This window comes from Amblyomma americanum, chromosome 5 (assembly GCF_052857255.1).
Source record: "Amblyomma americanum isolate KBUSLIRL-KWMA chromosome 5, ASM5285725v1, whole genome shotgun sequence".
Classification (NCBI taxonomy): Eukaryota; Metazoa; Arthropoda; class Arachnida; order Ixodida; family Ixodidae; genus Amblyomma; species Amblyomma americanum.
Window position 1 is genome coordinate 75221622 of NC_135501.1, and position 23280 is coordinate 75244901.

Genomic DNA, 23280 nt, shown 5'->3' on the forward strand with positions numbered 1-23280 from the left:
AGATTCTAGAGCAGAAACTGATTAATTTGGGCGCTATAAAAGCATGTACCTAAGGCGTGTAACTTTGTAATGAGCTATATATAAGCACGAAATCGAAGAAGTACGTATTTCATGTATTTCGGTTCGAAAATTTGAAGGTCGCTCAGCATGCATGCTCTAGATATGCAGGAGTTAAGCCACTTCAGCTTGTTTCTAAGTGTGTTGCTTGTGTCGTGGGTGTGTGTTGTGTTCTTGGGCCGTTTTTAGCGCATTCCTTCGCATAATGATAAACCAACTGGCCCCGGCAATAGCTTCATTCTTACCTCACTGCTGTTCTGCTGCCAACACATGAAACATGTCCTGTCTCTCCCGGGGCCCACAGATATTTCACTTCAAGTTTGCTGTCCGCTAACGGCGCTTACGATTGAGAAAATAGCTCTTCCGCAGTTGTACCCAAGGCAGTGAAAGGCTGTAACAAAATCACACAAAATATTCTTTAGAGGGCAGATTGAAATCATTATTTCTATTTTTGTTTTATATGCCGGCACAGAAAAACAGTTACCCGGAAATAGGCAAACAGCCAAAAGAAAAATTTGGAGCGAACTCGGACAGAATATGCAACTCATACCAGAGCGTCATGAAATTGCATTTTTTCCAAGAGCCCTGGTGCGCAATACATGTGCTCACACTATGGCTAAAAAATAAAAAAACATTAAAAGCTACCTTATCAACGTTCTCAATAAATTGTACTAATTTTTAAAGCAAGTTTTTCAGTGCACCAAAACTGTATTGCAATTCAAATGGTTTAAACGTGGTTCCATCGTTACATGCCGGAGCAGAGTGGAGGCGTAAAGATGTAACACCAGTTATTTCTGCTCGAGAAGTTTGTGTATTCTCATTCGCGTGACTACAGTGAAATAGAATATTCGAATATTCTAGTTCACTGTGGCGCGAACGTGACCTCTTTGATCACGGTCATGGTACAGGTATAGCAGAGAAGTGGCCCGGAGAGGAGACTGCCCGTGAGGCATTTACAACAGCAATCCGCTTACTAAACGGCGGCGCTACAAACGCTCACTCCTGAACTTATCAACAAAGTCAAACAACATAAAAAAATATTTGTTTTTCGTTAGAAAGTTAATGAATAGACGTTCATCTGGGCGAGAAAACGCGTACGTACTCACAGGAAAATCTTAACACTAAACTATTCCTTGTGAGGCTCGATGTTCTGCGTTGGTGATCGCAGCGCCGCCGTTGCTGGTGTTTCGCGGAGATGTGCGCCTGCTGCACTATTCATTTCAGTGAATAGGGGTCTAGGCGACTCTGTCAGCACATTTTTTTGCCTTCGTGCTTGGTCCAGTGTTTCTAGATTTGTTCCTCGAGCAATACAGCATGTATGTACTTGTGCGCTACGCTGGAGAAGATGGAGACATATTATTCAACACACGGACGTGCGGAATTTTGTTCCGCACGACATTGAAGACTATGACCCCAAGAAGGTTTACGATATTTTCTGGGGGGGGGGGGGGGGGGAGACTCGAGTACCTGAGGAGGGTACTATGGCGGGAAAATCATTCATATGACACGTAGGTGCTCTTTTTCGCTGCGTTTTGGAGTTGTTTGGTAGCGCCCGTAAATTCATAATGTGCACTGGAAACCGCAGATACGGAAGGAGAAATGGAGCAGTGGAGGAAGCACAAGGAAGCACGAAAATGCGCCCGCAAGACGGACATACCTCCGAGGAATAAGGTGCGAATAGCAATCGCTTTCAAGCGAATTTTCTGTAGCCTGTGGTGCTTGGTCATCAGAAATCCGGCCACCAGCAACTTGCATGCATCCTCGCCGCGCCGGTCGCGTTTCAGTGGAGGTGAAAGAACCCGTCGCGGTGGCTATTAATCCGGAGTACACGAGTTCGAACCCGACCGCGGCGGCCGTGTTTCGATGGAGGCGAAATGCAGAATACTGCCGTGGGCTGTGCGATGTCAGTGCACGTTAAGGATACCCAGGTGGTCGAAATATTCCGAGCCCTCCAGTACGGCACCACCTCCTTCCTTTCATCTCTTAGTCCCTCCTTTATCCCTTCCCCTACGGCGCGGTTCAGGTGTCGGCCATATGCGAGACAAATACTGCACCATTTACTTTCCCCCAAAACGAATTTTCAGTGCATGACTCCTTTGTACTGCGCAATGTCAGTGCACGTCAAAGAACTCAATGTGTTCGAAATCAGTCGGAAGCCCTCCATCCTCGTTGCATACGTGAACATGATGTTAGCAACTTTTATGCTAAAACAAATGATTTCCAGAAAGTGCGAGATCCTATGCATCGCATACAGAGCGTAATGTAAACGTCTGCATGAGTTGAGAGAAGTTCGCCCGTGTTAAAAAATATGAACAGGCTCTGCGTTCACATGTGTTTGCATTGCATGACAGTAGTTCACCGTTCTAGTCATAGTTGTTTAGTAAGATTGTTTTTAAAGTGCTCCTTTCAAGATAGCGTGTGCTGCTAATTGTGGGATAATTTGTTTCATGTCAGTAGTGATTACCTACGATCGGTGCAAGTAACTAGCGATTTTTGTATGATTTCTCGCCTTCGACAACACAGTTTCAGACAAGGATGAATTGTTTTCAGCAAGGCTTGCTGTTGGGGCATGCAAAAAAAATGCATTGCTGACAATAAATATTGTCATTGCTCTTATAGTGATTTGTCAAAGATTATGCCACGATAAATTTCATGTCTTCAATATCTACTGGGGCTGCAGTACTGTCTTCAGTGCTATCAAGTTGAGCATATAAGGCGATGGCGATTTGAGTGTTGATTCTGGGTGGGAAGAAAGTGGGCTGTTCATTGGAGTGTTTCCTCTGCCTCCCATTGTTTTATTATAGAATTCTGTATTTTCGAAGTGTCAATTAAATTTTGGGATCCTAGCGTAGTATGATATATGGCCTTACAGGCGTAGCCATAGATCCTGTTGCATAATCCTGGACATTTCGAAAAGTTACAAATCAAGACTACCCAAATCGAATTTTACATTTTCAACAACTTCACGAGATCTCAGAAAAAGTTTGCAGTCAATGTTATTGCACAGAAGTGAAAAAAATTGGCGGTGGTTTAGCTTTGGTTAAACCAGGAGTGACGCCATAGCTACAGCTGGCCCATTGGAACTTGGTCACGTGACCAACCACAGAATCAGCCACGGCGCTGCCACGCTGAAGGCTCGAAATGCTACCGTAATGTAGCTGTCGCTACAAAACTAGGTGTTTAGGTCATATTTCGTAACATCTATATTCCATTACTCACAATTGAAACTGTATTTAATACCTCGTATAAATTCAGATGACTTCTCCGGCATTGTTGAAACTGGTGTAGCAGAGGAGGAAAAGAGAAGAACTTACTTTGGACTCGGAAATTTTGGTTGCGGATGGATGGAGCCCTTTGTTCAGGGCACCTGTGGCTGCTGCAGCGATCCGGGCATGGTCGTTTAGTTTTCGCTGCTCTTTCAGGCTCTTGATGGACAGCACTGCCTCCCATTGCTCTATTATAGAATTCTGCATTTTGGAAGTGCCAGTTAAATTTTGGGAGCATAGCGTAGTATGATATAAGGCCTCACGGGCATAGCTATAGATCCTGTTGCATAGTCCTCCTGGACATTTCGAAAAGTCTAGAATGGTTATTATGGCCTGCCTATTGGGGATTGGCCCTTCGACATTAGGTACAGTTGTGTCAACAACTCTCAGGACTAAAAATTGAAATGTATCCAGTTTGGTAAGCCGACATTTACTTGCACTGAGTGCAGTGGAACTTTAAGTTTTTTTTACAGTTTGTTCAAGTGGCATTCATGCAAGTGGTGTCTTGCTATAACTGGTTCATTGTTTCCTGCTGAAATGCTGTAAATAAATTTGCCAGTGACAAAGGTGAGCTTGCATTTGTTATTGTGTAACTTGATTTGCATTCTGATTTTCTTGTTGTAGGCAAGACTAGAGGAGCAGGCGAAAGGAAGGGCTAAGAAAAAAGCTGAGAGGGAATTGCTCAGTAGTCGAGTAGGAAACTCGCCTGAGGAGTCAAAGGTGGCCCGCCTTGAGTCACTAGTGTGGGACCTAAAGGCAGAGCTGGAGAGATGCAAAGAAGTGATTGGAGATAAGGAGAAAGAAATGAAAAATCTTAGAAGCCTCAATGAAAGCCTCCAGAAGGCACTGTGTGCAAAACATTCTGCAAAATGGGATGTCTACAACCATACTCTACAGCTTCTTCCGTGTGCAGGCCGTTGTCAAAGCCAATCTCCTTCGGTGAAGTCTAGTTAGACTTGCTGCTATCCTTGTTGGTGCATTTTTGGGATAAAGTTAGCACTGCTTAAGAGGGGCATTAGAAAGAAGTACAGGATATGGTTTTATTAACAGGTGATTTGTGGAAAAAAGAATAAGGCTACTGTATGAAGTCTTGCAGACACATCAAACTGGGAAGGCGAAAAGGAGCATATGGGAACATTCCATTTGCTTCAGTAGAAGTCTTGAAATACTAAAGAGATTTCTGTACATGACTGACACAGCATTGTGTTGCCAGAATTGCTTTTTTTTGTCAGTGCATTTCCTTTAGTTCTCGGGTTACATGGTTACGGTCTCCTTCGGCCCTTTGTTCAGACTTTACCTTAGGATGGCAGTCATGACTCAGTACTATTCTTGATAATTCATGATCATGTAACCATTCGTTTAGGCACAGCCTTGGATGACCAGCATAATAATGCCATTTTGTACTGCTGGGATAGTTTCTGTCATGAGAGCTTATAATGTAAACATTTTATGAGTGAAGGCAAGACAAAAGCGAGGATAACTCTAGTACTTAGACTAGCATCTAGTACAAGGTGGATCAGAAAGTCTTTGGCCCTTTTTTGTATCAAGCAAAATACGTTACATACAGGTAATTACAAATATATGTACTATTATACCTTCCTTGCACTATTTCTCCGCCCAGTCTCCACACCGCTCCAGACATTTGCCCAACCAAAGCACTGAATTTGAGATGCCCTTGTGTTAGCATTCGTCCGGCTGACTGTCGAACCACTGTCGGACTGCTGCCTTGGCTTCATTGTTGCATGTGAATCACTGTCCTGCCAGGAACTTCTTCGGCGGACCAAAAATGTGGAAATCACTAGGGGCAAGGTACAGACTTCATGGTGGGTGGCCCAGACATTCCAAGTGAAACGACCAGAGCTTGTAAGCGGCTCTGATTGCCACATGTGGCCTTGCATTGTTATGAAGGATAACCGCATTCTTCACATTGACTTCCTGAGCGTTTCCGCCCAATAACAGCCAGCAGATGGCAGGCCGTTCAAAGGAAGGTTCACCGATGAGAATGAATATGTTGACTCCGCATTTACAGCAGTCATTTGGATAAAAAAATAAGGACAAAGACTTTCTGATTCTCCCTCACACTTTATTTTCATGCTTGCATATGCTCTTATAATTATCATTCTGCAAGCAGCATAATAATAAAATGTTAGCAGTACTGCGTAGGCACGAGGAGGCGAAAAACCACATTTGGAATTCATCAGTGTCACGTCAGTACTGTTATAAGAGGATGACTCCTTAGTTTCAGGTGGCTCTTGATGAAGTTATGGTCATCTGTGCATTGTTTGTTCTCACATGTATTTGATGTGTACAATGTTTGATAATGTGCATTTTCCTACAATTGACTTGTTAATTACATCCGCTTTGCACTGCTTGTAATTTAGTTAGAAGTTTTATTCTAGCATAAATTCACTCTGCTTTATGTACATACTCATGATCCAGTTTGCAAGTTTTTGGTTTTTTCTTTAGATCATTCACAGAGTGAAAATGTGAGTGCCGCGATTGACGAGGTTGGCTGGGAAGGAGACAGTGCCACTCAGGAAGTAAGCAAACATCCTTGTTTGCAAACATGCAAGCTTCAGCCTTCAATTCCTCTTGTAGTTCATTTGCAGATTTCAAATCATGATTCCTTGGAATTTGTATCCTGCGTTTGATTCGAAATCGCGAAGTTTAATTTTTTGACCTCATTTTTTTTGAACAAGCATCCAGTAGGTGATTGTTCTTTCGTGGTCAGAGTGAAAATGGACATTTTTTAAAACAATGTTTGTTTTTTGATGGTTATGTCTGATATACCCAATGTAGGGCTGCACTGTTGAGCATCCAAGTGCTGCTTGTAACGGCTTGTTCCTAGTCATTCTGGCACTGTGCTTGCATAACTGTAGGAGATTTATTGCATGTTTAAATACCACTCACTAATCATCTAGCCCTGTCTTTGATATCACAGGAAACAATGTCTTCATCCCTGTACCCTCTTCTTCTAGTGCACAGTCATTCCATCGGCACCATAGCTCCAGTGTTGCCGCTTGCGGTGGCCTCGCCACTTGCCGCACCGCCTGTCGCCCCTCCACGGGCTGATGTTGCGCCTCCACGGGCTGATGTCGCCCCTCCTCGGGCTGATGTCGCTCCTTCTGTGCCACCAGCTCGGCCAATGTCAAAAGGTATTTATTTTGGCTGCTCTAGTGTACAGCGAGCTTGCGTGCGTGTTCACTTTGGCACAATGTAGCTTGAGTGCCTTATTTAGTAGCAGCATGTGCCTAGCAGTATGAAACTATGCTTAAGCACCTTGCTTTTGATTGTGCCGCCAGCGCTGGCTCTTAAAGGCTGCTTACTTGAAGCCCTCGTATTCGTGTGGAACAGAATTTCTGCACTCGACAGTTATAATTCTTTGGACGAATTTCTTCCAAGCAAATGTTTTCTCATTAGGAGTTCAAATGTATGTGATAAAATCCTATTCCTTCATTATTCTTACATTTCTTGGCATGGTGACCAAGCACATGTGGTGGTCGGGAGTGTAATAGAAAAAATAAAACGGCAAGCTATTGCCTGTTGTTCTGCTTCACATTAGACAAAGCATATTGTAATTGCAGGAAGGGGAAGCTCGCTTATTCAAGCTTCATTATATCAAATTGCTGGCTAATTCAAGCGGCATGACTTGGTCTGTCCATGCTTCATTCAATTATATGTCAAGCATAGCCCAATAATTCGAACACAAATCGGTTCCGCCAGCAATAATTCAAACTTGTGCCACCGCACCTAGGCAGCCTGGGCATACAGCCAACTGTGAAATGCACCCGTGAGGCTTGCGCCACCTGTTCAGAGGAGCTGTGGAGAAGGTAAAAATGGCATGTATGGGGCCGGAGAACACAGATGAACCAGTGTTGTGAACAAGTTTGAAGGGGGGGGGGGGGGGCTCTGCGGCAACATGGTGACAGCAACTACAACCTCGGAGATTTATATTCGACCATTGCTTGTGAGGCCGCGGTAGCTTAGTGGTTATGGTGTGTCTGCTCTCCCTAAAGATGCGGGTTCAACCCCGACTGTGATGGTCGCATTTCGAGAGTCCCGTGTGCTGTGTTATATCTGTGGACGTTGAAGAACCCCAGGTGGTTGAAATTGTCCAGAGCCCTCGACTACGGCGTTCCTTAAAGCTTGAGTTACTTTAGGACGTTGGGCCCCATAAACAAAACCATTGCATGTGTCACTGATTTCAATAGCTTCAGTAATTTGCTTTTGTTGCTGAGCGATGGGTACCGTGACCACTAATTGAGGTACAGCCAATCGGGCCGATCAGGTGCGTCACACTGTCTCACAGTAGTGCAAAAATGAAAAAAAAAAAACAATCATGTACGGAACTGCGGCATGGCAAAAATGAAGTGTGGCTTTCTATGTGTTTTCCCTGCTTTCCACTGCCCTCTGCGTCATGTTATATGCGAGTGTTTTTAGTGGTCGCCCCAAGTTAAGCTTGTGCAATAAGACCCTGTGTAGTTTTTGACAAATGTGGTAATTACAGCGCTAAAATATTTCGAGAGAAGATTGCAACTGTGCTTGAAATTGATGCCGGTTCATTATCGAGATGGAATATTGCTAAAATTTCCGCTCATTGGTCACTTGGCCTTCCCTAAGAGATTGCGGCTTTCACCTGCCCATTTCTGTTCCTTAAACGATTTCCACGTGTAATTGCGCAATAAAAACCTTTTCTTTAAAAATAATCTGTACTTATTCTGTTTTTCAGTTCTACTTGCCCATTCCTTATCTAACACCCTCTATTGAGGGCCCTCAAGTTATTGAAGATAAGTGAAGCGGTTTGTGAGTAGATACAGAAAGGCTGGAAAATCGGTTAACAAGTTATTGTTGTGACGACATTTGCTTTGTGACCTGGATGCTTACGGATGTTGCGTCGATCGTTCTGTTAAAAATTGCGGCAGCCGTGGGGCTGTCACACAATGTAGTTTTTCCAACTTTGCGAGCATGCTGCACAAGCGTCCATTTGGGCTGAACGCCGCCCGCTCCTTCAGTTTTGCAGGCGAACGGGAGGTATTCCGCTGCGTTCGGGGTTTAGAACAGTTGTTTGGAATTGCCTCCTGGGAAATAGGAGCTAAAGGCAATCGCAAAATTTTTTTACACCACTAAAATAGGATAATCTAACTACCCAACTGCTTCACGATTGCAGTGTACCAAATTTCTGTTCACTTTCGTTAGCTTGAACTTCAGTTACTCCAATGTGCATTGGCATCACTGTACAGCTGGCCAAATCTTTGGCTGGCGTGCACGACGGCCGCTTTTTCTGCGCTCCTGTGCTTTGCGACGAAGCAAGCTTGCAGAAAGCTCGATGTTAGGCACGGGCTTAGGGAGCCTGTGCTTAAATTTGATATTTTCGAAAGTTTGCTCCGCCATGAGCTGCAGGAGCACGGAAAAAGTGGCCATCGCGCACGCCAGCTAAAGATTTGGCCGGCTGTACATTTCGAATTAATGATCTTCTACTGTAATACAAACTTCAGCTTTCATTGTCTATATTTAGCTTGCACGTTATTTGCGATATTGCTGGTGGTTCCTCATTACAGTCCCAGACGGTTTTTTCGGACTCCAAAAATTTGGACATGCTTGATTATTTGGAGTGCTTCGCAGTGCTGCCACTATCCCCATGGACCGCAATGTATAACTGCCGAAATCGGGACACCATGCGACCTCTCGTTTGATATTTCGGACACTCCTTCAGCCAACTCAGTTGACAGCATTAACCCTTACTGAATCTAGTCGATACATGGTTCGACTCGCTGAATGGCACTTTTGTTTTCAACTGTGCCTCCTTGCTGTTCTATGAGGTGGTGCTACTGCAAATGCCCGCTCATCATCGTTTCTGTGTATTCTGGTAGTGTCTACAGCAGTTCTGGTTTCAGCTCAGTAGCCTAAGCATCAAAGCCAAGCCACGTCTAGGTAATCCAGCAGCCGATTCGTTTCTTTCTTCGTGTACAACGCTGCGACTAGGCCATATTTTCAGTTTGTGCGACCGGTTTCCGTGGGTGCTTGCCTTGTGTGCTTTGTTGAGGTTGTGGTGAACCAACTCGGCACACGGAAACATTGCGTCAGGTGGATAATGGCGCCGATAGTGCTTGCACAGTCTGCGCTGGGAAATGCTGGCAAGTGGCAAGCTTGTTGAATATACCACAGTGACAAGGGCGAAAAAGATCGCTGCTGTTCAGCAAGTGCAGAGCATCCGGTCTCAGAGCAGAATTGCACGGCAACTTATTGGTTCGAAGCAGACGGTCTTGGATTACAGGTAAAACAAGACGATGATTCTTGGCAAAGCATCCAAGTCTTCTTCCAGCTTGGAAAGAAAAAAATTTACAGACGGCAGCCACCCAAAGATCGAAGAAGTTCACCGCATGTGGTTGTGTGCTACAGTCGCGAAGCAGATTCCTTTTCTCGAGACCTTTTGAAGCAGAAGGTGGAGATGCTCGCTCTCCGGATGTCATGAGGGATTCGTGTTCAGTGATGGGTGGCTTCGCAATTTCAAGAAGAGAGTTGACTTCGTTTTCAAGAAGATGTGTGGCGAGAGTGGCGCCGTCGACCGGACCCTTGTTGCAAATTATCGCTCTGACACTCTGGAGTCGCTGTTGTTCCCGTTTTCGCCATGTGATATGCTCAACTGCGACGAAACAGCTCCCATTTATAATATGCTGCCCGAAAGGACCCTTGCTTTGTCTGGTCATGGCGAGAAGCATGGTAAAGAGCGCGTCACGATAATGGTGGGCTGCACCATTTCGGGGTCGGACAAGCTTCCCCTTCTTGTCATTGGAAAATCCTAAATCCCGAGATGTTTGAAGGGAGTGAAGTCGCTGTCGGTGTGGTACGAAGCCAATACAAAATTGTGGATCACGCAGCAGCTCTTCAGCGACTACATTCGCTAACTCGACAGGAAATTGAAGTCGCAGAACTGGAATGTACTGCTCTTTGTAGATAACTGCGGTGCACATGGTCACATCCATGATATTGAGTCCGTCCGCTTGGAATTCATCGATCCCTTGGATCAGGGCGTTATAAAAAATCTGGAGATCTACAGAGCGTGCTTCGATCCGCATGATGCTGTGTGTCAGTGCCAGCAAGCAGTACGCTGTTAGCCTTCTGTTGGCAATAAACTTGCTTGTGGATGCCTGGAAGGTGTTGAACTCTGTCACTTTACAGAACTGCTTTCAGTACGCTCTATTTGCTGTGATCAATGAAGCGGATCCCGTGGCGGTCCAGGTTCTGCCACCGTCCAATGTGCTCCCTACTGACGCCAAAAGTGTTCTTCGAGACTTGCGCATTGGTGGCATTGCAATTCCAGACACCCTCTCGTTTGACAGTTTCTCAGATGCTGACAGTGCTGTGCTGACATGCGCAGAACTCGACGACGACAAGATCATTTGTCAGGTTTCTGCTGCCCCGCTGAATATGACTCGGAGTCCGCAGATGATGCACCATGTGCGCCGCTGCCGTCGCACGAGGACCTTGTACATGCAGGGACTGTCCATTCAGCCGGCTATCGCAACCATACGACACTCTGAGATTCAGGCGGATCTGATTGCATGTAAACGGAGCAGTGTGCAACAGCACATTCACGATTTCTTTAAGCCTATTGCCGAGCACGTGTAAGTACGTGAAAATAAAGGGTTTCTTTTTTTTGTGAATCTTTCTCACACTTGTCCATTCAGACTTTTCCGCGGTCCCCCTGAGGTCCGAATAAACGGTTGGCTACTGTATTTGCATTCTAGGTGGATCTTCAGTGTTCTCCCAACAAAAACAGCCATTCCACGTCCCTTCAGCGGAGGCAGGCCTTGAGAGGACGCAGTGTATTTGCTTTCCATGAGGCTGACTTCTTTTTTGTGTTTTTTGTACAGCTTCTCGCAAGGCAGCCCAAGACCTTGACTTGACTGTTGGCACCACAAATGAGACTAGAGAGGTGAGCAGTACATTGACACTTGCACATTAATGATCGGCATATGCTACTGATGATAGGATATCTTCTGCACTGATTAAGAATCTGCAATCTGTACATGACCGGTAATGTGATGTAACTATTGACATGGAAGTTTTTGCTCTTTTTTCTTTGTTTTGTAACTTTGTTTTTGTTTCTTAAAATTATGTGCTTGACCGATTGAATATTGATAGCACATAATCATCAAAAAGTGCAGCTGCATACACCAAGGCGAATTGTGGTTCTCTGTTTTGAAAAAAGATATTTTAGCATATGAGGCGTGGTTTTTGTGCCACAGACCACTGTATGTCAACTTCCCTGACTAAACCAGGCACCAAAAACTTTGAACCAAGGCTGGCATTTGCATTAGCATCTGCCATCTGGACTGCACGAATGGTGTTGGCACAAAAACATGCAGTTAAGAGGGTTCACCAGTGATAGTGTCCCCAGGAAATACATGGGAACTTTCAGAAGCTGTAGCCCATGTAAAAATGGCTCCATTTTCATGGGGTGTGTGGCAGCGTTTTCTTTAGTGAATAGAAGAAATGTTGTGGACAGATATTATTTTTAAGTTCTTTTTTTTACAGATGAGAGGTAAATATTCAGAAACATTGCAATTTTTGATTGGTCGGTTTTCATGTCATCTCGTGAAAAAACAGCCAAATATCCCAATTTCCTCCGCAATATTTCCTCCCCTTTTCTTTATCTATTGTCAAGCTGCAATTTTCATCCATTAAAGGCTCGGTAAGTTGTGTACGTATTTTCTACGGGGATTGGAAATTCACGCCAAATTCACGCGGGACGTGGCTCCATCTGGCGTCAGAATATTTTGTCGCTACTACATTCTACCACCAACCTCTTGGTTGTCTGTGTTCGTGCGCTCAGGTTTTTACTCAGAACTTCGAACTTGAGCTCTCTTTCCTTTTTTCTTGCTTGGGCTGTATTCGGAAGGAATTTCTGCTTTTCTTTTTTGCTCGAGCTTGTGGTGCAAGGTGCCAAAACACAGGAAGGGGGCTCCCTATTCAGGACATGTGGAAGAACAGCTTTGTTCCTTGCGCAGCGCAGACCGCAGTAACCCAGGGGGCGATACAAGTCAAGAATGCAGCTGCAAATATTCCTCATAGGTGGCCCTTGAGCCAACAGCGACACTTACATGAACCCAACAGGGCCTGGTTGTCGAGTTGTGCCGAAAACCGGTACGGGGTTCATGTAAACACGCACTGTGAAATATGAGCCTTATAAAATTGTTATCGTGAGTTCGTGCTGTGAAGACGCACTGATAATTTGTTGCGATGGAGTAATGGCAACGTAACGTGCCATACTTTTTTTCGTAACGGTAACGCGTTACCTTTTTTGTAGCTAATGTAGGGCGGTAATGCGTTCTTTTTTTAGCGTAACAAGTGACATATTTGGTTAGCTTTTTTTTCGGTAATGCCTACAACACTGGTTGCCTGTAAAGCAGCTTTGCTCTCACTTGAATCGGCCACTTTGTGCAGGCTGCGGTTGTTCTGAAATTGCAAAGTGCTTGTCTCTTTTATGTAGTATGCGCTCACGCAGCCACATGCCTATGAGATTGCATAATCAGCGTGAAAAGTGTGTTGCAAGAGCATGGTCTCTCATCTTTTCTGCTCAGTAAAAAGCAGATATGGTTTGAGGTACGCTGAAAATTAGCTGAGTAGCTCCAAATGCAATCACCATCATATATCATTTGGCTCATTCAAGAAAGCAATGAAGCCCCCTTTCTGCTCAGGAAAAATTTTTAATAGTGTTCCCAAGGGTTAGTCTGTCTCGCTCGGTTTGAAATTTTGCCTCAGTGCCCTAATCATCGCAAATTTAGCTTCAAAGAAAATTCAAGATTTTACTGAAGTTGGAATTGCTACACATATATTCTTTGAAGAAATAGGGACACAAAATTTTACTCCATGTTTGTGTTTTAGACAGTGTGTAGGTCTTCAGTAAAAATGGTGACCATGTGGAGTTTTCCCACATGCCGTAAATCATTATTTGTTGAATTTGTCTCCCACTCCTCCCATCAGGGGAGTTTCTTGCTTCATTCTTGAGCTCATCTCAATTATAGTGCCATGCTGAAGTGAATTCAGAAAAGCTTGGAAAGCTTCCTCTTATATAAAAATCTCTGTGAGTGATTTTGGTTAATATACCACCATCACACGGACAATTGCAATCTTGATGAGTTGATCGGGATCGAATTGAGTGCTGATCCGGTGCTGCTACATGGCCTATTCAATTGCGCCCGACCATGCCAAGCTGCTTCTCGAACCGCAATTCTAACCATTTTTTAGTGTGCTTAACTTTCCGCACAGGAAACAATTAAGTTCAAACCTAAACCGGAGTGCACAGAAATATGTGGTGCAAAAGCTCTAAAATCTAAAAATTTTGCAATGAATACAGTGAATGAAGACGGATGGAATGAATTGTCTAGGCAGCACGTGTTTTCTAGGCACTGGTGCTTCGTTTCTTTTGCAGGCTCTGTGCTATCGGCCTCTGCGCCGTGCCCAAGGTGCACTAATAAATCATCTGTTCCTTTTTTTCAGGTACACGTTGGTCATGGCCAATAAATTGACACAGGGACTTGGGAGCGGCTGTTAACAGCAAACAATGACTCAGCCTTTTGTAAACAACTAGCAGTCCACTTGTGGGGCAACACAGTATTGTCGAGGAGGAGCGCGACGGGGACACTTTCGAACAATTCACTTTCTAAAGGTGCCACGAAAGTATTCCCTCCGCTCTCCCCTTCCAAGGTAGCTTCAATGGCAGGTGAGTGGAAAACACTTGGTTATTGCTTGGTTAACAACATTTTCTAAAAGCTGTAATGTTTCGTGCTCATGCATTTTTTCTCTAACATACTTGTATCATACAGAAAAGCCTCGTTAACGTTATGTCACTGGGACTGCAGAAACGATTCGACATAACGAAGTTTGAATTATTCACATTTTACTGTATATCAGTTAACCTACAATTGCTACCCGTGACTAGGGGTTGTACTTTTAAGTTTTCATTTTGTGAGACTTTGCCGGACTTTGCAGAAACCTAGGAATTCATTGCAGAAACTGCCCCTCAAAAACTTGTGCACCTGTTTGGCAGACGTAAATCACTGACTAATCATGAAATAGCAGTTAGACCGTGACATAATCAAGACAGCGCGGCTGCGCGATCATTGTGTCAGCACGCCGTCTGTTGAGCTAACAAATAAAGAATTAGACACGTTAAAATGTGACTACAAACATCTATGATTACAAATCTTAGGTTGTCATTTTAAAAGGCTTGAATGATATGGTTCTGATGCATGTGTTTTGAAGCTGTGAAGCAGTTATCAGAAGCAGTGTTTCTTTAAAGTAAAAATGAGCTGTAAGTCGGCGCTTGTCTCTTGTCCCGTTGTTCAGCGCTGTTCCGTCACAAATCAGTAACCAGCGTGCCCAAGCTGCTGCATATTCTTTTTGTGCCATTTCTCTGCAGACTCCTGGCATTTTTTGAAGATTAAAGGCTGCCCTGATGATGAGATGTAAAAACGCCACAAGTGCCTACCTCGTTACTTGGCTCAAAAGTGCTCGGACTTGCGCCGATAATCGAGTGAGTGAGCTGATAATTTTCTTTCATCATCATCACCAGTCTTATTACATCCACTGCAGAGCAATGGGCTCTCCCATATCTCTGTTAACCTTGTCGTGTGCCAGCTGTCGTGTGCCCACCTCACTTTCTGCCGTACCCTGCTACACTTGCCTTCTCTTGGAATTCATTCCATTACTCTTAAGAAAAAAAGGTTCTCTTGCGTTCGCCCATTTCGGCCTTTTGATTTTAACTAGGACGTCATTAAAGGGAATCTGAAACGGTTTTTGAATCGCACGAAACGCTGTGGTTGGAAAGAAAGGACCTTGAAAATCGTTTGTAGATATTGCCCCAATTCTATCCGCAAACAGAGCTGCAACCACTTCTTAAGAACCCATCACCGGCACTCCCTCTTCACTTCCGGAAGCGCCGGGGTGGGGGGGGGAGGGGGGGGGCGGCAGACAGGGAGAATTGGCAGAAGTAACGCCATTCACGGAGAGTCGGCCGGCCGTCCGACTGCGCTTGCTTCGCTGCGGCCCGCGCTTTGGCGAACCACAGATCAACGTAATCTTCTGCCAGTGCCGTTTACTTTCTCTCGTTCGGGCGTTCCGTGTAATGCCTGAAGCCTGTGTATTAACCAGCTTTGGCACGGTCCTTCTTTAAAGCAGCGCTCAGCACACAGCGTGGTAGAATCCGTCGGTTCTCCCCCAGCCTCTTCCACGTTAACCCTACAATCTGGTGGTACGCAGCATGCCGAAACTGCGTGCACAAAATATGTGCATCAATATTTCTCGTTCCGTTATATTACTTTCTTACCTGTGTGTAAACTTTTTGCCTTTTCCAGCTGGTTCATTTCCATGCTGAGCTAAGGCCACTTCCAGCATTGTCTTTCAGGCACACAGTCTTGAACTCTTTTCAGCTCATTTCGCACGGTGTGCCTTTTGGCATTTTCCTGATTGCTTGCACCTGATGGCAGCACAAGCAATTCTCTTAATCCTTCAACAGTGCGCAGCAAACGCAGCTGCACCTTACTGAACAATAAAAACCGATTTATAAGCCTAGCATACTTGAGCGAAGCAAACATTTGCATTCATGAGCGCTTGGTCCTGGCTGATGATTGACAATGGCACCAGAATTCATGCAAATTTGTCCTTGAGCCAGAACGAGAAAGTTGTCGAGCCGCGGTAGGCATATATCTGTCACAAGCAATCCTGTCGGTTATCTCGATACGCAACAGCATAACTATATCTCGCAGCACACCAGTTTTGATGAGCAGCGCAGCGAGCTCCGAAACGCAGCCATAATTATTGTTCAAAAGCGTATTCAGCATGCAAAAACAAACAACGTACGGGGGTAAGTGCAGAAGTTTCATGGTTGAACAGTAGCCCGAAAATGCGACAAAAGGAAAGCGCACATGGGAGCTTCCTCCCGGTCACCTCGTCTCTTCGCGCTGCAGTACAGCCGTACACCCACTCCAACTCGTCTAGTATGGCATTTATTTGTAGTTCTAACAGGCCTTCGGGAGTAATTAGGCAAGTAACTATAAATAAATGAACAAACAAATGCTTTACCTCGCACGACTCGTGTAAGCTTGCCGGTGACCTGAATTAGATCATGTTTACAGGCGTTACAAGTTGGTGGCCAGACTTTTATGCAGCAGTGGTACACAGAAATGTTTCGACGCAGTTTACTTCTTTATTGCCACTTCACCTACATAAAAGATATGCACGCGCATGCACCTAGCCAAAACATACGTATCAGTCAAGATTTGGTTTTCGTGTTACCCTGGCAGGACGTGAAAGGCCCATACTGGTTTAACGAAATTTCCGGCTTACAGGCGCCGTTATATGGTCGCTTCTCTATTTCTTATCTTCCTATCAGGCGGTGGCACCAGTTTTCTGTTTATTCTGTAGTTCTCAACGATTTAGGAATAGGTTTGCGCGCGCTCGTCCAGGTTACAGTCCGGCGGTTCCACTGTTACCCGGAAGCAGAGAATATGGGAGTGCGCTTACTACTCCGGAGTCGAAGAACATATTAATTGCAGAGAAGGCTGGGAAGCCCTGCTGCACATCGCACAACCCGCTCGGCAGAAACAAGCCAACTCGCCTGGCGGCTGAGGCCGCGAAGTGATAAAATCTCTTTGTTAGCCTTTATTCACGGAGGCTCCAGCCCGCGCCCTCCAGGCCTGCGTGTCGGGCGGTGAGTAGTGAGGGGTCTCTATTTCCCGTGGAAATAAAAGCTGTCATCCACCCATCCATCCAGTCGAGATTTCCAACACGTGAAAATGTCACGAGTTGACTTTTGCTGCCGGCGCACTCCGCGCCGTCGTTGGTTCCGCCGTTTTCTGAAGCTGCTGATGGCTCGAACATGTATGGTGAAAGTGCAAACTGTTCAGCACTGCTTGAATTATTCATAATTTCCACAACGTAGTTCTTAAAAGCTAGCTGAAGCAACGCGCTGCGCAGGAACGCCGTCAGTGCCGGCCGGAGATCCCCGTGGACGACGTCACGACGGTCCAGGCCAATCGCGGGCAAGGGCGGCATTCGCTCGGCACCCTGAGGCGGTGGGGCGCGTTTTCCTCTAAAAACGAACTTTTTGCATTTATTTCCGCTCTTTTGCAATGAGATATTTTTTTCAGCGGACTAAAAGCTATAAAATGACTTAGAGAACTCATTTTTTCCGAAAAGTGCTTCGGCTTCAATATAACCCGCTTTGGTTCTCTGACCCACTCTGTCCTCTTCCTGTTTCAACGCTACACCTACACGCGTACAAGGCTTAACCAAAAAGATTCTTGATTTGATTTTAATCAGTGAACATTTCCCCGTCCATCGTGTTGCAACTCACGTCATCGAAGGCATCTCAGACCTTAAAATCCCAGTTTGTGAATTACCGCTACAGTGCACCACGACATGCCACTGTCCAACCACCACCATAAAAAACTTTGCAAAGGCAGACGACGCAGCGATCCTAACTTATCTCGCCCATGAATTCGACAGCTTTGCCGAGAGCGCATCAGACAGATCTACAAACATAGACGCTACATGGCTTATCTTTAAACGCGCTGTACAGTACTGTATGACTAACTTTGTCCCGCTCAAGATCAAACGCATCGCTAAAAATAACCCTTGGATCACTAGAGACGTCATTCACGCGCAGCGTCAAGTAAAGAGGTTACGCAAAGCTATCAAGACCAAAGGTGGTAGTCATTTGAGGAACTCTAAATTAAGCAGTGCCGTTCAAAAGCTCAAGCAGGTCACGAAACAAGCGAAAGACTACTACTTCAATGTAACTTTCCCATGTTTTTTGAGAAATAATCCACACAGGTTTTGGAGCCATTTTCGTGGACAAAACGGTGCAGTCCGGTCTCTCTGTAGAAGATAAGAACAATACTGCTAATATGTACAACGATTTTTTCTTTTCAGTCTTTACTAAAGATAACGGCATCATCCCCGACTCCTGCAATTTACCCCTGCTAAATATTGAACCTCTCAGAATTACCGATGACGGGATTTTCAATCTTCTGCTGAACCTAGATCCAAAAAAATCAACAGGTCCGGATGATATTCCAAATGAGTTTTTAAAAACATATGCCGAATGGTGTAGCAAGTACCTTGGTATTATTTTTCGCAAATCTATTTCATCATCAAGGCTGCCCAGAGACTGGAAAATGGCAAAGAAGATCATACCTATTCATAAATCAGGGGACACTACCTCACCCTCAAACTATAGGCCAATCTCTCTTACAAGTACATCATGTAAAATTTTGGAACACATAATTTCGAAGCACATAACCTCATTCCTGGAGCGCAATAGTATATTGACACCGCATCAGCATGGATTCAGACGCGGGTTATCAACCGCTACTCAACTAACAGAGGTTGTACACGATCTAGCACTTAATATTATTAACTGTAGCCAGACAGACATAATATTGCTCGATTTCGCAAAGGCATTTGACTCTGTATCACACAATAAGTTGCTAGGAAAACTAAAAACTGTTATCGGGGAAGGCGAATTACTATCTTGGTTAGAAGATTTTTTGTCAAATCGGTCTCAGTTCGTGGTTTTTGAGTATGTTTCATCCAAAACAGTTCCAGTAACGTCGGGCGTTCCTCAGGGATCAGTCCTTGGTCCATTGTTATTTTTGCTCTTCATCAATGACATAACTAATGACATTGATTGCAGCATTAAGCTCTTCGCAGATGACTGCATTCTTTACAAAACAATTAACAACCGCGAAGACCATCTGTCGTTAAACAGTTCTCTAAAAAAAATAACAGAATGGTGTAACACGTGGCAAATGACGATAAACACTAAAAAATCCGTTTGTATGACAGTAACAAGAAAAAAATTCCCGTTTTGCTTTTCTTACTCTGTAAACGGCGTTCCATTAACGAAAACTAAACACCATAAATATCTAGGTATTACGCTGTGTTCTGACCTGAGGTGGGACTCTCACATTGCTAATATCACGTCTACTGCTTTACGGAAACTTCTCTTTATCAATATACGCTTGCGGTCCGCACCAGTATCTTCTAAACTGCTGGCCTACAAAACCCTTGTAAGGCCAGTCTTAGAATACGCGAACACAGTCTGGTTCCCCCAATCAATAACTAACATCACAAAACTTGAGGCTATACAACGCAAAGCCCTACGAATAATTCACAATACAAGCGCACAGATTCCCCAACATTGCTTGCAGCTTCATCCAGTCTCCAAACACTATCCGCAAGAGCAAAACAAGCGCGCTTAAAATTTTTGTTTCAATTATTACACGAGCAGTACAGGATAGATGTGCAAAAATACGTGACGTACTCACAATCGCCACCTTCACGGCCCAAACATATGAACACACTAACCGAGTATGTGTGCCATAATGACACGTTTAAGCATTCCCATTTCCCTCTCTCCATTAGTGAATGGAATCGCTTAGATCGTAACATCACCTGCACTCAATCCTTATCATCATTCGTGTCACAGATAGAGCATTTGTCATAATGCACAGTGGCGATGCAGCAACCGGGACCGCAAATCTAGGCAAGAAGACAACCCCTTCTAACTTGTCATGTATGCGATTTTGAGTGCATTCTTAAATTGTGCCTACCATTGTCGAAGATCTGTTCTGTATATCCTTTTGCTATGGCCAATTCACTTTTCCCTACCTTTGCTTTCATGCCATGTTTGCTGCCTTTGAATAATATGTTTATATTTGTTTTCTTTTTTGCACTGTACTATTTGCCCCTGCTATGGTCTTGCAATAAGACCAGCAGTATTGTAAATAAATAAAATGTTCCTTTTCATAGCTCGCTGCGTGGTCCTCAATTTTATTAGGTTGAACCCTTTTTGCTATCCTCAGCATTTCTGCCCCATAGGTAAGTACCGGTAAGGTACAGCTGAACCCATTTATAACGCCCGTAGATATAAAAAATGCTCGCTTAATACGAACGGATGCGTTGCTACCACCAAATTACGCATAATGTTCATGGCGATTCGTCGCAGATACAGCGAACAATTTTGGCCGCACCACTCTGTGATAGTAAACGGGAAGGCATCAAAATCTCTTGAAGTTGAAGAGGTCATGCTTCCAGCAAGCACAGCGATCAAGGAGCGTTTTTCACCCTTCTCGACACTGCCCTGGAAAGAACACATCGACTCAAAAATCCAAAAGGCGGCATTGAAACAGTAACCTCCTAACAAACCTGCACCGATGGCCTATGAGGGCAATCATTGCCTGTGTGTTCGCCAGCTGGGCAAATCATCCTAAGTGGAAGAAGCGCTGTGCATGTGAGACAGGGGCATCGTCGAAAACAGATATAATGACCTTGGCCCTAGATCAACTAGCAGCAGCAATTTGAGAATTTTGAAAGCCAGGCAGGCCACGTGGTATGCATCGCCTGCCGTCGGCTCCATCTTTTTGCGCTGCTACCACATGCAGGGCAGCGTAATACAGCTGAGTCACTCTGCCATGAGCGCTGTGCTACTATCCTCCTGTGTATGAGCCGAGGAACTACAGATGAAGCTCGAAACACTACATTTTGTAATGCAAAGCTGCCAGATGTTTCCTCAGATGGCTATGTTCCTACGCACCACGAAATCGCAGAGGCACATACTCTGACTAAGACATTGAACACCAAATGTGAGCACTCCCCTACTGCCAGGAATCTTTATGTGGCTGACCTGCCACCGCTGTCAAGGACACTTATACCTTCAGTTAAATCCCAACCGTAATTTTGATAGTTGGCAGCAATTGTCTTGTCAAGGATTTAATCACACCTTAGAAGCCTGGAAGGAGCCATGACACAAGTAGGCACGCATAAAGAAGAATTAAAAGAAATAAATGCCACTTTTGTGTCCTTAGTATTTTTGGCTGTTATACGGAGAGTCCACTTACAAGGAGCGTCGGATGTAACGAACGAAATTTGTGTGATGTAAGGTTTGTTATAAGGGAGCTCGACTACAACTGCTTTATACTTTTCTCTTAAGGGATATTGTAAACTGCCATTCCATTCATGATCTGCGAGAACCTTCCAAATTCGCTCCACCCCATTCTTAATATATTTCGCTCTTGTGATTCATATCTGCGGTCACAACCTGCCCTAAGTATTCATTTACCACTTCCAGCACCTCGCTGCTAATGGTAAAGTGCGTTTCCGTTCCGAGAGTGTTGAGCATTACTTACTTTAGTTTTCTGCAAATTAATTTTTAGACCCACTTTTCGACTCTGATTTTCTAGCTCATTGATCACGCTTTGCAGTTCGTCTCCTGCGTGACTGATCTGAGGGTTCAGCTCTCTTTTGTTAATGGTAAACCTCCAGCGCAATGTTTCACTGCAGGAAGCCAGACTTACAGCGTAACACAGTGGGTCAGTGTAATGCATATCATTTTGCTTCGAAAAGTGCAGTTTTCTTCTGCTTCTGGTTTTGTGGTCGTGCCTTTGTGCCTTTTGCATCCAATTTATAAAGTGTGTGAAAAATATGGTGTTGGGCATGAATATGAGCTTTCTTGCTTATTTTTTTCTCAGGACTGCCCAGAGAGAGGTGATTGTCAGGTGAACCACATCGTGCATCTTAGGACAGCATCAAGAAAGGCATCTTTCGGCTAATAAATATGATTGTGCTCCAATAAGGTGCTTTCGTATCTGTTCCGGAGTGCACATACAGAGCCAACAGTCAGCTGCTCAATAACTGGGCAATGACTGCAGTACAGTAAAACCTCGTTAATTCGAAGTCGCTGGGACCACACATTTTATTCGAAATAACTGACCACAGCAAAAATATGAAGACGGGCGAAAAATTCTGTTGCGGGAATGCGCTACCGCTATACTGGGCAAAATTTGTGTTTAACACTGCTGCATTTTGTTTTGTAGCTTCCCACGGGATGGCATGGCACGCGCGTGCAACTCAAAGCAACAAATGTGTAACAATGCTATCACAAAGACACCAATCTGAAGCCGATTGAAATAAAAAAGTGAAAAAAAAGAATGTGGATTAACACAGCTAATCCAAGATATACAAAATGAAAGCTGTCAGCTTTCACTGTGTTCATTGGCCTGGACATTGACAACGTTCTAGACGCTGATGATTTTGAGAAAAGGAAGGGCACATCACTGGCTCCCTGGGTCAGTGGACACCTCAGTTGTGCTTTGAGGTTCATGGCGGTGGTGATGTAGGCTCCATGCATTAGCGCTGACAACCTTGTGGCAGACACGTGGTACTGCAACAATAGGCAGCAGCGTTCATTGGGTGACCAACCGCTCACGATCAACTATAAACTGCTACCTGGCAGGGTGGTCGCGTTGCCTATCCGGTGTATGGAACACACTCGTTACGATTCCAAGCTGTGTCTGCTTGGCTAGATCACGTGGTCAGGCAGCAGCCGCTCCGCAGCTGTGGAGCCCCGGCACAGCGACAGAAGACTGCTTGGCGGCGCGGCGAAGTCACGTGATGAATTTCTGTGGCAGCGGCACAGCAAGGACGTTCAAGGTCAAACTGCAGCCCACGGCAAATTCGGTGGCGTGAGGCCAGTAAAGCTTTCGCTTTAAAAGTGGCATTCTACTCTGCCTAAACACCCGTTCTGCCCGAACAGCAAACTGAACTTTAAACGCTCGAAGTTTCGATTTCTGGTGCGACGTACACCTTGGACACCTGGATACTATAGGAATAAAAAGTTTGCCCTCGCACTACCTCCCGCTTGTCCGAGGAAGTGACCGCCAGTACGAAAGAGCTGGATAAACTGTGAGCAATTCGAATTTTCTTCAGCGGAAGCGATTAGTGTGCGAATTGACAAATTTTGACTCATTTGGAGCAAACCCATGTGTCCTGCCGGGAACAGGTACCGGCATGGGGTGCATATACTATTTGGCGCTTGTCCAAAACTACCGAAGGCGCAGAGGTCGGCGCTACTGTTTGGTCGACCTATTGCTCTGCATAACACTACTCACAA

At 44.8% G+C, this 23280-nt stretch overlaps 1 long non-coding RNA gene across 1 annotated transcript; it reads left to right on the plus strand.

The window, feature by feature from the left end:
* Positions 1-1647: 1647 nt before the first annotated feature.
* Positions 1648-15095, plus strand: LOC144134822 (uncharacterized). Its single transcript, XR_013315267.1, has 4 exons — positions 1648-1728; positions 6302-6478; positions 11198-11259; positions 14749-15095. It is a non-coding gene; the product is annotated as an uncharacterized LOC144134822 (long non-coding RNA).
* The last annotated feature ends 8185 nt before the right edge of the window (positions 15096-23280 follow it).